At 48.1% G+C, this 15,470-nt stretch overlaps 1 protein-coding gene across 1 annotated transcript in view; it reads left to right on the top strand.

The window, feature by feature from the left end:
* Window positions 1–290: 290 nt before the first annotated feature.
* Window positions 291–15,470, top strand: part of LOC142188109 (RING finger protein 24) — a 65,445-nt gene continuing 50,265 nt past the window's right edge. Inside the window, exon 1 of the mRNA XM_075261775.1 lies at window positions 291–536. The gene's annotated coding sequence lies outside the window, so the exon portion shown is untranslated. The remainder of the gene's footprint in view (window positions 537–15,470) is intronic.

Genomic DNA, 15,470 nt, shown 5'->3' with positions numbered 1-15,470 from the left:
GATTGCCACCTAGCTTTCCCGGGCATCTGAATGGCAGTTATATAAGGTTTGTTATGTTACGTCTTCTGCTTGACGGTGGGACTAGTTAGAGGAATGAATCCAAGGGGAAATCCAACGCGTTTCCCAATTTCCCTTTGTGTCTGGCCCCTCTTTGCAGCCGTCTCTTGCTTCTCCCTCCCTCTCTCCATCCTGCCTGTATCTCTGGCTCTTTCTATCCCGGCCCCTCGGCTGGCCCGGCCCCTCTGCCCTCCCTCTGTATACAGACAGGCAGGGTATGATTGGCAGGGGGGGAGGACTCCTCTTCTCTCGCTCCCCTCTCTTATGCTACGTGCAAAGAAAAGAAATCCTGCCAGACAAATGATCATTTTTCTCTTTCTAGCCAAGCAGCGTTGAGTGAGAGCCCGGGCCACCAGGACCTGCCAGTCTATACCAGGGTGCCTAGCCTACAACGCATCGCAGTGCCCAGCCCTGGCATTGGGGATTTACTAAGGATCAACCTCTGGAGCTCACATCTGGACCTGCAGCCTCTTCCCTGGGTGAGTCCACATCACCGCCGCATATGCCAGGCATGATCACAATAATCCCATACACCATAATACTAGCGATAATCCAGTGGGCACCCTGACCCGCTTATTTCTGCAAAGTCAAGCCATTCGGATGGTGCATGTGCCATGTCTGCATTGCATTGCGGGAGACGTAGCGGATGGCCATATCCTACTAACTTTCAATGGTGGCATCCTTGTATGATCTCATCCATGAATGGTGACCACAACGCCCTGCGCCCTGTTTTTGGCAGCTGCATGGGCATGGTGCCCCCTCTCTCCCGCACTGCCGTTGCATGCATTGCTGTAATTTTCCATACCACTGCCCCCATTATAATGCAATATATGGTTATTTCTCCTTTGCACGGTTAAGGTGGTAATGACCCCCTTAAATCTTTGCACCATTTCGGGGGGTTTTGAGCATTGTGGCAGCCTTGTCCTGAGCGCCCTGTCACAGGCTCTAGCCCCCGGCCATGCCTTCCTGCCCTGTGCTGTTTATATTTGTCTTTGCTCCCATGTGGAGCTGGCTGAAGGTGAATGCAGACTAGCACGGCTCATTGTCAGGGGGGGGGGGGGGGGTGTGCGCTGTGGAAATGCTGCCCATTGGCAGGCCGCTCGGAAAGGGGAAATACACAAGAGCAGCTGGACACAGGGAACGAGCAGGGGATGACACTACACTCATGCACATAGGTTGTGGGAGAAAAACACGGAAAATTTGCTGCGGAGAAACTGGTTCCCCCTGTTTTGGCAGTTGGTGCGCTCCGGGCTGTTATAAGGCTCAGTGCTGGACTATTATATAGGAATCTGTCTTATCTCATACTTGTCATATTTGGCATTCTGTTATCGGTCGTGTACACATTGTGCTGCTTCCGCGGCGCGATTAGGGGTTCATGTAAAAAAAGTGTTTCCTAAATTTCTCCCCTTCTGCAAGATCACTGCTTGCTGTTAGGACTGACGACCTAAATACGGGCAGGTCCTATCCCTGACGCAATCCGTATACTCAGTATAGAGGGTCTGTGGACTGTAGGGTTGAGGGATCATTGAGGCGATCGAGCAAATTTCACGATCGGCTGGAAAATGATCGAAAATCGTATTTTAAAATCTCAAGATCGACTCAACCCCAATGGACTGTATACAGATATCACCCATGTGCCACAAATACAGTCATGTGAATGGGACCTGAGATGTAAGGCCTCGGGTGACAACTTTGGCAAGGACTTGTACCTTGTGACCCATAGTCTGGCAGTGCCCCAGCTCATGAGGGTTGGAGGACCTATGACAATCTGGGTTAGGTGCCATGCTGACGGCCAGGACAGGGGCCTCTGTAGGAAACCAATGGGTCCGTGCAGGGTACGGGCTCTCCATGGACCTGTAGTTGTACACGCTCGTAGCATGTAGCCTTAGTATGGGAATCCTACAGTGACCCCATAAACCTAGAGCTGCCATTGTAACTCCCATTGACTGCAATGTATCTGTGTTCAGGTGTTGACAACCCAAACAGACCTTTGTCCACATGGAAAGGATTCTCTCCAGTCAAAGCGATGCAGTACACACCACGACAACTGTACATTTGTGTCCCCCGTATAAGTTCATGCATGATATCGGGCTGTGACAACCCTAAAAGCCTTTGTGTAGGTGGTGAAAGGATTCTCTGCAGTCCAGGTGGTATAATACAAACCAGGACAACACTTGTGTCCCTGTGGAAATGAATGTAAACCATGTGGTGCTTGCAAAATTGGGTGAAATTATGAAAGCAGCAACGTGAAGGCCATGGTTCAGCCACTCCGGGCACTGACAAGGCGCACGTAGCACCGACCTCAGGCTATACATTCATATATAGACGTTCCTAGACTTGCACAATTTTTACATTCTACAACCGTGTTACACGTCAGTGGCATTTCCCATGTAGAACAAGTTGCAGGATGACAACACTCTCAACTCTGCTGCATGCGGGGAATCATCGCCAGGACCCAGTCAGCTCTGCTACATCTGTCATCTTAGAAGCTATTCATAAAGTATCTCAATATTCACTGAATCCGTCTTTTGCGGTTTATTGCTCCGGGCCGGTCTCGAGGTCCTCCAGATATATTGGCATCCATATCTGCTGCAGATATCTGACCCCATGTAATGTGACCTCAGGACTCATGGTGTATATTCATCACCACGTACGGAGAACCGCACAGCAGGACGCCGCAACTAAAACACAACCGTGACTTGTACAGAGCTAATACTTATCACAGCTGAAGGTTTGTTACAGTGGCATACAGTCTAGGCAATCTCCTGTGAGGGGGAAGGGCCATGGACAAGGGCTGAGACCCCCGGGGGGGGGATATTCTTCACCTACATTTCACCATGATCTGCCTCCAGGGCCCTCACTTACATACTCTGCCCCCAGCAGGTCATTTTGTGTACAGAGGTTTATTTCGTGACACAACTACAGCTGTTGACTTCGCCCCCTTCGATCAGGACCCTGCCCAGTGCCAAAAAGCAACACAGCGGCGTCAACACAAGCGTTACTGTGTGTCAGAAGAACACGACAGATGGAGGCCATTGGTCGGCCATTAGACATTAGTTCCATACATATGTGAGACAGACCTCCCAATGTTCCAGGGACAGACAGTGCACATTTAGCTCCATCCACTGTTTTTTTTTTACTCCACCCATATGTTTCTTTCTGCCCCCACACACTATAATGCCCCTACAGTCACCCTAACAGGATATGCCCTCATTTTATAATGTTCCCCTCCAATTGCCAGTATAAATACCCTCTCCTGGTGCACCCACAGTTTAATGTCCCCCTCCAGTTGCCCCCAAGGTTTAATTATCCCCTCCTGCTACCCCCATAGTTGAATTGTCTGCCCCAGATGCACCCACTTTCATGTCCCCCTCTTGTTGCCCCCAGTTTTGTCCCCCTCTAGTTTACTCCAGTTTCATGTCCCCCTCTAGTTGCCCTTAGTTTTATCTCCCCCTCTAGTTTACTCCAGTTTAATTCCCACTCCATCTACCCCCCGTTTAATGTCCTCCTCAAGCTGCCCCAGTTGTCCCCATCCAGCGACCCCCCCAGTTTAATGTCCTCCTCTAGTTGCCCCCAGATTAATGTCTCCCTCTAGTTGCCCCCAGTTTCATGTCCCCCTCTAGTTGCCCCCAGTTTCATGCCCCCCTCTAGTTGCCCCCAGTTTCATGCCCCCTCTAGTTTCCCTTAGTTTTATGTCCCCCTCTAGTTGCCCCCAGTTTCACGTCTGCCTCTAGTTTACTCCAGTTTAATGTCCACTCCATCTACCCCCAGTTTAATGTCCTCCTCAAGCTGCCCCAGTTGTCCCCATCCAGCGACCCCCCTAGTTTAATGTTCCCCTCTAGTTGCCCCCAGTTTAATGTCTCTCTCTAGTTGCCCCCAATTTATTGTCCCCTCCAACTGCCCCCAGTTTAATGTCCTCCTCCAGCTACCCCCATCCAGCCACTTCCCCCCAGTTTAATGCCCCCCTCTAGTTGCCTCCATGTTAATGTTCCCATCCAGCGACCCCCACTGTCTAACATAAAAACACTGATACTCCCTCTCCACCCTCTCAGACGCGATATGAGTGACGTTATCACATTGTACCTACAGCTCCCATGACCAGGGCACAATGGTGAAGCAGGAAGCTGATGACTCCTGCTGCACCATTGTATTCAGCTCATCTCCTCTGAACGCAGATAAGTGGAAGCTGGGACAGCGGGACAGGGCCCGGAATCCTAAATTGTCTTACTCAGTCCAGGACTGTCGGGAGGTACGCGTCAAAACCCACTTTTCCCTTTCTGCTCCGCACTTTCCAATACTAGTAAATAAGTGCGAAAAACTCTTGCTTAAGTCTTTATAAGTAGTTTAGTGACTTTGTAAATCATTTGCTTCTCTGTTTTTGTACCGATTTTGAGTTATTTTGTGCAATTTTCCCAATAACGTATAGAGCAGCAATTATCCTCCAGTCTGCTGTCAGACATGTGACCTGACAGCTAGTCTGTATGTCCCGCTATCTGCAGAAATACTGTATGAAAACAGAGAACATCATAATCCATTCTAGGAGAGACAAAGCTCTTCTTGGCTTCTGTGAATAGAACACCAGAACTGCAGTGAAGACTGACACACCTACCCGTAACATAGATAAAAGTGGATCGGGAAACACAAGCTTTGCATGACAGAGTGTGTGTGAATGAGCCATGGTCTATAAGTTCTCCTGCATGGTGATAGGGATATCCCAGCCACGTGAGCCTAGAATGGTCACTTACTATTGTTTATACAGAGGATGGACTCATTTGACGGTTTGTGTTGCTGCTGTCACATGGCGGGTTTATATTTATCCCTCACGTAGCTGGAAACCCTCCTAGCTGGGAATAGGATAGCCATGGGGCAGGTGCATTTGCATCTGTTTCCTTTGCACCGATAATGCCAGGTCCCAGAATGCACGTGGAGGTCACGAGCTGGTGTAATGCACAAGCAGCTGCGGGGAGCCCTCACAGATCGAGTGACGTGTGCCCCGGTCATTGGGAAGCCCGGGAAACAATTGTCATGTATAGGAACATCTGTACGTACTGTGTCACTGTCACAAGGCCTTTCTTAAAGGGGATGTCTGTCCGGAATTATCAGGAAAAGGGCAGGACAATTCCCAGTATCCAGAAAGTGGAACTCAACTTGGACTTGAAAATTTGGCCATCTTGTGCTGACGGATGAGATAACGTGAAGAGATCCTAAAGACCCAGTCCGTGGTGTCCAGTGTTTTTTTTTTTTTTTTGCTCCAGTTTCTACCATGTAAGGGTCAGTGCCCTAGTCCCTGTCTCCATTGATTTGTTGTCTTGTCCTGACTTCTTGGTGTTCAATGGTTTGTTGCCACAGTCTCTGATGAGTAATCGATTGTGTCTTAGTCCCTGGCGTCCAGTAGTTTATTGCCCCAGTTATTGGTATCCAATGGTTTGTTGCCCTAGTCTCTGATGTGTGATCTTTTGTGGCCCCGGTCCCTGATGTGTAATACTCGTTGCCCTGATCCCTGATGTGTAATACTCGTTGCCCCGGTCCCTGATGTGTAATACTCGTTGCCTCGGTCCCTGATGTGTAATACTCGTTGCCCCGGTCCTTGATGTGTAATACTCGTTGCCCCGGTCCCTGATGTGTAATACTCGTTGCCTCGGTCCCTGATGTGTAATACTCGTTGCCCTGATCCCTGATGTGTAATACTCGTTGCCCTGATCCCTGATGTGTAATACTCGTTACCCCGGTCACTGATGTGTAATACTCGTTGCCCCGGTCCCTGATGTGTAATACTCGTTGCCTCGGTCCCTGATGTGTAATACTCGTTGCCCTGGTCCCTGATGTGTAATACTTGTTACCCCGGTCCCTGAGATGTAATACTCGTTACCCCAGTCTCTGAGATGTAATACTCGTTACCCACTCCCTGATGTGTAATACTCATTGCTCCGGTCCCTGATGTGTAATACTCGTTGCCCTGATCCCTGATGTGTAATACTCGTTACCCACTCCCTGATGTGTAATACTCGTTACCCCGGTCCCTGATGTGTAATACTTGTTACCCCGGTCCCTGATGTGTAATACTCGTTGCCCCGGTCCCTGAGATGTAATACTCGTTACCCCGGTCCCTGATGTGTAATACTTGTTACCCCGGTCCCTGATGTGTAATACTCGTTGCCCCGGTCCCTGATGTGTAATACTCGTTACCCCGGTCCCTGATGTGTAATACTCGTTACCCCGGTCCCTGATGTGTAATACTCGTTACCCCGGTCCCTGATGTGTAATACTCGTTGCCCCGGTCCCTGATGTGTAATACTCGTTACCCCGGTCACTGATGTGTAATACTCGTTACCCCGGTCACTGATGTGTAATACTCGTTACCCCGGTCACTGATGTGTAATACTCGTTGCTCCGGTCCCTGATGTGTAATACTCGTTACCCACTCCCTGATGTGTAATACTCGTTACCCCGGTCCCTGATGTGTAATACTCGTTACCCCGGTCCCTGATGTGTAATACTCGTTGCCCCGGTCCCTGAGATGTAATACTCGTTACCCCGGTCCCTGATGTGTAATACTTGTTACCCCGGTCCCTGATGTGTAATACTCGTTGCCCCGGTCCCTGATGTGTAATACTCGTTACCCCGGTCCCTGATGTGTAATACTCGTTACCCCGGTCCCTGATGTGTAATACTCGTTACCCCGGTCCCTGATGTGTAATACTCGTTGCCCCGGTCCCTGATGTGTAATACTCGTTACCCCGGTCACTGATGTGTAATACTCGTTACCCCGGTCCCTGATGTGTAATACTCGTTACCCCGGTCACTGATGTGTAATACTCGTTACCCCGGTCACTGATGTGTAATACTCGTTACCCCGGTCACTGATGTGTAATACTCGTTACCCCGGTCCCTGATGTGTAATACTCGTTACCCCGGTCCCTAATGTGTAATACTCGTTGCCCTGATCCCTGATGTGTAATACTCGTTACCCTGGTCCCTGATGTGTAATACTCGTTACCCCGGTCACTGATGTGTAATACTCGTTACCCCGGTCACTGATGTGTAATACTCGTTACCCCGGTCCCTGAGATGTAATACTCGTTACCCCGGTCCCTGATGTGTAATACTCGTTGCCCTGATCCCTGATGTGTAATACTCGTTGCCCCGGTCCCTGATGTGTAATACTCGTTGCCTCAGTCCCTGATGTGTAATACTCGTTGCCCTGGTCCCTGATGTGTAATACTTGTTACCCCGGTCCCTGATGTGTAATACTCGTTGCCCCGGTCCCTGATGTGTAATACTCATTGCTCCGGTCCCTGATGTGTAATACTCGTTACCCCGGTCCCTGATGTGTAATACTTGTTACCCCGGTCCCTGATGTGTAATACTCGTTGCCCCGGTCCTTGATGTGTAATACTCGTTGCCCCGGTCCCTGATGTGTAATACTCGTTACCCCGGTCCCTTATGTGTAATACTCGTTGCCCCGGTCCCTGAGATGTAATACTCATTGCCCCGGTCCCTGATGTGTAATACTCGTTGCCCCGGTCCTTGATGTGTAATACTCGTTGCCCCGGTCCCTGATGTGTAATACTCGTTACCCCGGTCCCTGATGTGTAATACTCGTTGCCCCGGTCCCTGATGTGTAATACTCGTTGCCCCGGTCCCTGATGTGTAATACTCGTTGCCCCGGTCCCTGATGTGTAATACTCGTTACCCCGGTCACTGATGTGTAATACTCGTTACCCCGGTCCCTGATGTGTAATACTCGTTGCCCCGGTCCCTGATGTGTAATACTCGTTACCCCGGTCCCTGATGTGTAATACTCGTTGCCCCGGTCCCTGATGTGTAATACTCGTTACCCCGGTCACTGATGTGTAATACTCGTTACCCCGGTCACTGATGTGTAATACTCGTTGCCCCGGTCCCTGATGTGTAATACTCGTTACCCCGGTCACTGATGTGTAATACTCGTTACCCCGGTCCCTGATGTGTAATACTCGTTGCCCCGGTCCCTGATGTGTAATACTCGTTACCCCGGTCACTGATGTGTAATACTCGTTGCCCCGGTCCCTGATGTGTAATACTCGTTACCCCGGTCACTGATGTGTAATACTCGTTACCCCGGTCACTGATGTGTAATACTCGTTGCCCCGGTCCCTGATGTGTAATACTCGTTACCCCGGTCCCTGATGTGTAATACTCGTTACCCCGATCCCTGATGTGTAACACTTGTTGCCCCGGTCCCTGATGTGTAATACTCATTGCTCCGGTCCCTGATGTGTAATACTCGTTGCCCCGGTCCCTGATGTGTAATACTCGTTACCCCGGTCCCTGATGTGTAATACTCGTTGCCCCGGTCCCTGATGTGTAATACTCGTTACCCCGGTCCCTGATGTGTAATACTCGTTGCCCCGGTCCCTGAGATGTAATACTCATTGCCCCGGTCCCTGATGTGTAATACTCGTTGCCCCGGTCCTTGATGTGTAATACTCGTTGCCCCGGTCCCTGATGTGTAATACTCGTTGCCCCGGTCCCTGATGTGTAATACTCGTTACCCCGGTCACTGATGTGTAATACTCGTTGCCCCGGTCCCTGATGTGTAATACTCGTTACCCCGGTCACTGATGTGTAATACTCGTTACCCCGGTCACTGATGTGTAATACTCGTTGCCCCGGTCCCTGATGTGTAATACTCGTTACCCCGGTCCCTGATGTGTAATACTCGTTACCCCGGTCCCTGATGTGTAACACTTGTTGCCCCGCTCCCTGATGTGTAATACTCATTGTTCCGGTCCCTGATGTGTAATACTCGTTGCCCCGGTCCCTGATGTGTAATACTCGTTACCCCGGTCCCTGATATGTAATACTCGTTGCCCCGGTCCCTGAGATGTAATACTCATTGCCCCGGTCCCTGATGTGTAATACTCGTTGCCCCGGTCCTTGATGTGTAATACTCGTTGCCCCGGTCCCTGATGTGTAATACTCGTTGCCCCGGTCCCTGATGTGTAATACTCGTTGCCCCGGTCCCTGATGTGTAATACTCGTTACCCCGGTCACTGATGTGTAATACTTGTTGCCCCGGTCCCTGATGTGTAATACTCGTTACCCCGGTCCCTGATGTGTAATACTCGTTACCCCGGTCCCTGATGTGTAATACTCGTTACCCCGGTCCCTGATGTGTAACACTTGTTGCCCCGCTCCCTGATGTGTAATACTCATTGCTCCGGTCCCTGATGTGTAATACTCGTTGCCCCGGTCCCTGATGTGTAATACTCGTTACCCCGGTCCCTGATGTGTAATACTCGTTGCCCCGGTCCCTGAGATGTAATACTCATTGCCCCGGTCCCTGATGTGTAATACTCGTTGCCCCGGTCCTTGATGTGTAATACTCGTTGCCCCGGTCCCTGATGTGTAATACTCGTTGCCCCGGTCCCTGATGTGTAATACTCGTTGCCCCGGTCCCTGATGTGTAATACTCGTTACCCCGGTCACTGATGTGTAATACTCGTTGCCCCGGTCCCTGATGTGTAATACTCGTTACCCCGGTCACTGATGTGTAATACTCATTGCCCCGGTCCCTGATGTGTAATACTCGTTACCCCGGTCACTGATGTGTAATACTCGTTACCCCGGTCACTGATGTGTAATACTCGTTACCCCGTTCACTGATGTGTAATACTCATTGCCCCGGTCCCTGATGTGTAATACTCGTTACCCCGGTCACTGATGTGTAATACTCGTTACCCCGGTCACTGATGTGTAATACTCGTTGCCCCGGTCCCTGATGTGTAATACTCATTGCCCCGGTCCCTGATGTGTAATACTCGTTGCCCCGGTCCCTGATGTGTAATACTCGTTACCCCGGTCACTGATGTGTAATACTCGTTACCCCGGTCACTGATGTGTAATACTCGTTACCCCGGTCACTGATGTGTAATACTCGTTACCCCGGTCACTGATGTGTAATACTCGTTACCCCGGTCACTGATGTGTAATACTCGTTACCCCGGTCACTGATGTGTAATACTCGTTACCCCGGTCACTGATGTGTAATACTCGTTACCCCGGTCACTGATGTGTAATACTCGTTACCCCGGTCACTGATGTGTAATACTCGTTACCCCGGTCCCTGATGTGTAATACTCGTTACCCCGGTCCCTGATGTGTAATACTCGTTACCCCGGTCCCTGATGTGTAATACTCGTTACCCCGGTCACTGATGTGTAATACTCATTGCCCCGGTCCCTGATGTGTAATACTCGTTACCCCGGTCACTGATGTGTAATACTCGTTACCCCGGTCACTGATGTGTAATACTCGTTGCCCCGGTCCCTGATGTGTAATACTCGTTACCCCGGTCACTGATGTGTAATACTCATTGCCCCGGTCCCTGATGTGTAATACTCGTTGCCCCGGTCCCTGATGTGTAATACTCGTTACCCCGGTCACTGATGTGTAATACTCGTTACCCCGGTCACTGATGTGTAATACTCGTTGCCCCGGTCCCTGATGTGTAATACTCGTTACCCCGGTCACTGATGTGTAATACTCATTGCCCCGGTCCCTGATGTGTAATACTCGTTGCCCCGGTCCCTGATGTGTAATACTCGTTACCCCGGTCACTGATGTGTAATACTCGTTACCCCGGTCACTGATGTGTAATACTCGTTACCCCGGTCACTGATGTGTAATACTCGTTACCCCGGTCACTGATGTGTAATACTCGTTACCCCGGTCCCTGATGTGTAATACTCGTTACCCCGGTCACTGATGTGTAATACTCATTGCCCCGGTCCCTGATGTGTAATACTCGTTGCCCCGGTCCCTGATGTGTAATACTCGTTACCCCGGTCACTGATGTGTAATACTCGTTACCCCGGTCACTGATGTGTAATACTCGTTACCCCGGTCACTGATGTGTAATACTCGTTACCCCGGTCACTGATGTGTAATACTCGTTACCCCGGTCACTGATGTGTAATACTCGTTACCCCGGTCACTGATGTGTAATACTCGTTACCCCGGTCACTGATGTGTAATACTCGTTACCCCGGTCACTGATGTGTAATACTCGTTGCCCCGGTCACTGATGTGTAATACTTGTTGCCCCGGTCCCTGATGTGTAATACTCGTTACCCCGGTCACTGATGTGTAATACTCGTTGCCCCGGTCACTGATGTGTAATACTTGTTGCCCCGGTCCCTGATGTTATCAGTACATCCTCTGTCATACATGAGCACATGGTGAACATTAGACTAATATTTTTTTTATGACATTTTTTGCCCCTCTCTCATGGTATAAATAAGATTATCGCTGTCTTGGCCTCCTTGTCCTCCATTGGACATGAGCCACATAAATCCTGGATGAGACATTGTAGGATTCCATGTTATTATCGCTTTTATTAGGTGTAATTATTGTTTCGGACTATTTTTAGTGCGCGGCTCAGTCCTATGTGACACTTTAGTCTCACGTGTCAGGATACCATCGTGTTTATAGCGGCAAATTGTCTGCCAGGAGCTCGACATAAATAGCTCAGACCCCCCCTTCCCCCCCCCCTCTCCTTCCCAATGCATTAGACACATTACAAAAATTTCTGAAATATACCGTAAGCCTAAAATATGAAATAGGGAACATATGACGAGAAAAGTCACACAGGTAGTGTACTTCTAGTGTATTATCACTATCTCCATTGTGGTGCTTAGTCACACTGTAGATGTAATACAAATCTGATTAATAAAGCAGCCAGAATATTATAGCAGTATAGTATAGTGTAGTATAGTATAGTACAGTATAGTTATAGTGTATTGTAGTATAGTGTAGTATAGTTTAGGGGACTATAGTATAGCACAGTATATTGTAGCATTGTGTGATATAGTATAGGGTAGTATAGTATAGTGTAGTGTTGTGTATATAGCATAGTGTAGTTAGTATAGCATAGGGTAGTATAGTATAGTAGTGTAGTATAATATAGTGTAGTGTTGTGTATATAGTATAGTAGTGTAGTATAATATAGTGTAGTGTTGTGTATATAGTATAGTATAGTAGTGTAGTATAATATAGTGTAGTGTGTATATAGTATGGTATAGTAGTGTAGTATAATATAGTGTAGTGTTGTGTATATAGTATAGTGTAGTGTAGTATAGTAGTGTAGTATAATATAGTGTAGTGTTGTGTATATAGTGTAGTATAGTAGTGTAGTATAATATAGTGTAGTGTTGTGTATATAGTATAGTGTAGTGTAGTATAGTAGTGTAGTATAATATAGTGTAGTGTTGTGTATATAGTATAGTGTAGTGTAGTATAGTAGTGTAGTATAATATAGTGTAGTGTTGTGTATATAGTATAGTGTAGTGTAGTATAGTAGTGTAGTATAATATAGTGTAGTGTTGTGTATATAGTGTAGTATAGTAGTGTAGTATAATATAGTGTAGTGTTGTGTATATACAGTAGTATAGTATAGTGTAGTGCAGTATAGGGTCATAGTTGTGTCCCCTTCTCTCCTCTCTGTACAGGCTCTGCCCAGCAGTTTATTAATAGACCGCACTCAGACCAGTCTTTGCTGTATTTTGTAGCTTTATTAATCAGATTTTTCCACTAACATATTTTTACAATCCACTTATTATCTATATTCTAATATTTCTAGATGTTATAGGGACACTAATAAATCTATTCCATAGTCTCTGATATGTAATGGTTGGGCCGTGTTCAGACCAGTCTTTTCTTGTAGTCTTATTAATCAGATTTTTATGTATTTTTACAATCCTCCTCTTATCTATCTGATAATATTTGTCGGTATTATAGGGGCAGCAGATCTATGCCTTTACCCCAGTCCCTAATATGTATTTTTGCTATTTGCTCTGTGCCTTGTGGTTTATTCACCAGATTACAATCCTCCTCTATCTATATTATATAATAATGTCTCTACATATTCCAGGGGCACATTTGCTATATACTCTTACATGAGCAGGTGTAATTATTTTATCTCTCCTTTATCTGACATATATTCTCTTACATATACAGCGATTGTTATCGGACACTGCTACATATTTAGAAGCCGCTCCCTGTAGGTTTAGCGTCCCTTTAACTGTATCAGCACCTTTTACCAGGGCCCCCTGTGCTTTGTTAGGACATGACCTGGGCTGATTGTACAGATGCCATGGCCGCTGCTTCTCACTATAATGAGAGCCATTAGCATGTGGGTGACAACGTCACGCTTGTAAACACTGTTCACACCACTGATCTAATGAATGGCGGAGTGGGGATCTGGGCCTGCAGCTGTCCGCCTGTCAGGGGCCTCACATGTAGCAGAGCTGAGCTTGTCACTTGGCAATACCGCACTTTCTTACCAGTGCTTTATATATTGGGTTATATTCCTTCCATTGTAGACTCCTACGTTTGCAGCCTCTTAGCACTATTGTTGCCTAAAAACCATGAAAACCACATTGCAACCCCCATGGACCCCATTATGAGTAGGGGGGAGCCAGTGGGCTGAGTTGGGATCTAACTCCCTGTATTACATATGTGAACAGAGCCGTATGATTTATTATAGTCTGTATTTTATTGCATACTAGCTATACCCGCGACTTCATCCGCGGCCCCTCACCCCTTGCGTGCCCCACCTGCAGTGCCGCCCCGGCTCCCCCACCTCTGCCTTGTGGGCGCAGCGGGCCCGTCCAACACCAGTGCACCCATGGACCCCCACCTTGTGCCCCGCCGGCCCACTTCCTCTCCTCTCGCCCCTGGCCCCCCACTTTTTTCCCTACCCGCTCCCCCATTCCCTCCCTTCCCAACCTGTGACCTTGGGCCCCCTTACCCTCCATTTCCCACACCACCCCGGGCACCCTTTCCCTCGCTCCCTCCTCTCTTCCCAACCTGTGACCTCGGGCCTCCTTACCCTCCCTTTCCCATACCACCCTGGGCTCGGGTCCCTTTCCCATACCACCTACGACCTCGGGTTCCCCCCACCCCACACCAGACTCCCCATGTGCCAGGGTTACAGGAGTGCATACGATTGGGAGACCATGCAGCGCAGCGACCATGCACGGCGCGCGGCACAGGTAGACGGCGGTTTGCAGGAGCTCGGCAGAGTTTCGTACACCCCTTCCAACCCCCGGCGGTCTCACCAGTCCACCCTCGTGCCGGGCTCCAGCGATGCCGTCGTGTATCTCTCTCAGCTGCAGGCATGCCCGATGCCATTTTTTTCCTGTCAATGTGCGGCCGGATTGTGGCTCTATAGCTCCGCCCCCGCAGTGGCCTTCTCCAATCAGAGCCCCGCGCCCGACGTGAGTTCGGTGCTCGCAGACAGCCAAACCGACAATATACAGGGATTATGAGGCGCCTATGTTTTTTTCTGGGTGCCATTCTAGGTATATGTGAAATTTCATTGAAATCCGTTTGGCCGTTGCGGCGTGATAGCGGAACAAACATCCAAACACACAAACAAAGGCTCTTATGACACAATATTGTATTTCTTCAGTATATTTATATCTCATATTGTATTTTATGATATTTTATTGTAATTTGTTGTTTTTCTCTATATTTTATTATATTGATTTTTTATTATTATCTGATACGAGTTCTCAATATGACATTTTAGAAACCGGAAACAGACTAAAGGTTTATTTGTTTCTCTGCGGCCTTGTTAGTTCTTGGCTGACAGCTCGCTTACACAGTTGGCCTGCTATCACCGGGGTATTGTATTGTGTGTCCAGCCGGCCCTGTGTGTGGTTCCTGCCTGGAGGACAGCTGCGAGACGTGGGCTTATATCTCAGAACCGGCAGATTTATTTGTCTCCGGCGAGCTTTTCATCCCTGCTGCAGGGGCCCGAATAATATTATCCATATTGTAATAACTTCTGATATATCAAAAATAAATGTGCTGCAGCTGAGCAGATCCCCCGCCAATGTCATCACCTCTGTCCCACTGACATAATAACACAAAATAAACTCCCCCCCCCCCGCAGATTCCAGGGAGGTACAATGGTGAGCAACACTGCCGAGATCGTCCCCGCAAAATAATTATTACAGGCAGCGAGCCAGAGGATTTATAGAGTAATGAAGAAGTATGGTAATTGCCCAATGTAGGGCTGATGCCAATGGTATACGTAAGCGATTTGTCACCGTGTTATGGCGGCATCATTGTCTGATAATGGAACAATAAAACTACTAACCTGACCACATTACTATAGCAATTGTAATATTGTACATAAGAGTAGTATTATAGTAGTTATATTCTTGTACATAGGAGTAGTATTATAGTAGTTATATTCTTGTACATAGGAGTAGTATTATAGTAGTTATATTCTTGTACATAGGAGGTAGTATTATAGTAGTTATATTCTTGTACATAGGAGTAGTATTATAGTAGTTATATTCTTATATATAGGAGGTAGTATTATAGCAGTTATATTCTTGTACATAGGAGCAGTATTATAG

The sequence above is a fragment of the Leptodactylus fuscus genome, chromosome 1 (genome assembly GCF_031893055.1).
Source record: "Leptodactylus fuscus isolate aLepFus1 chromosome 1, aLepFus1.hap2, whole genome shotgun sequence".
NCBI lineage: Eukaryota > Metazoa > Chordata > Amphibia > Anura > Leptodactylidae > Leptodactylus > Leptodactylus fuscus.
Note: the sequence above shows the minus strand (reverse complement) of the source record. Positions and strands in the feature narration are given on the sequence as shown.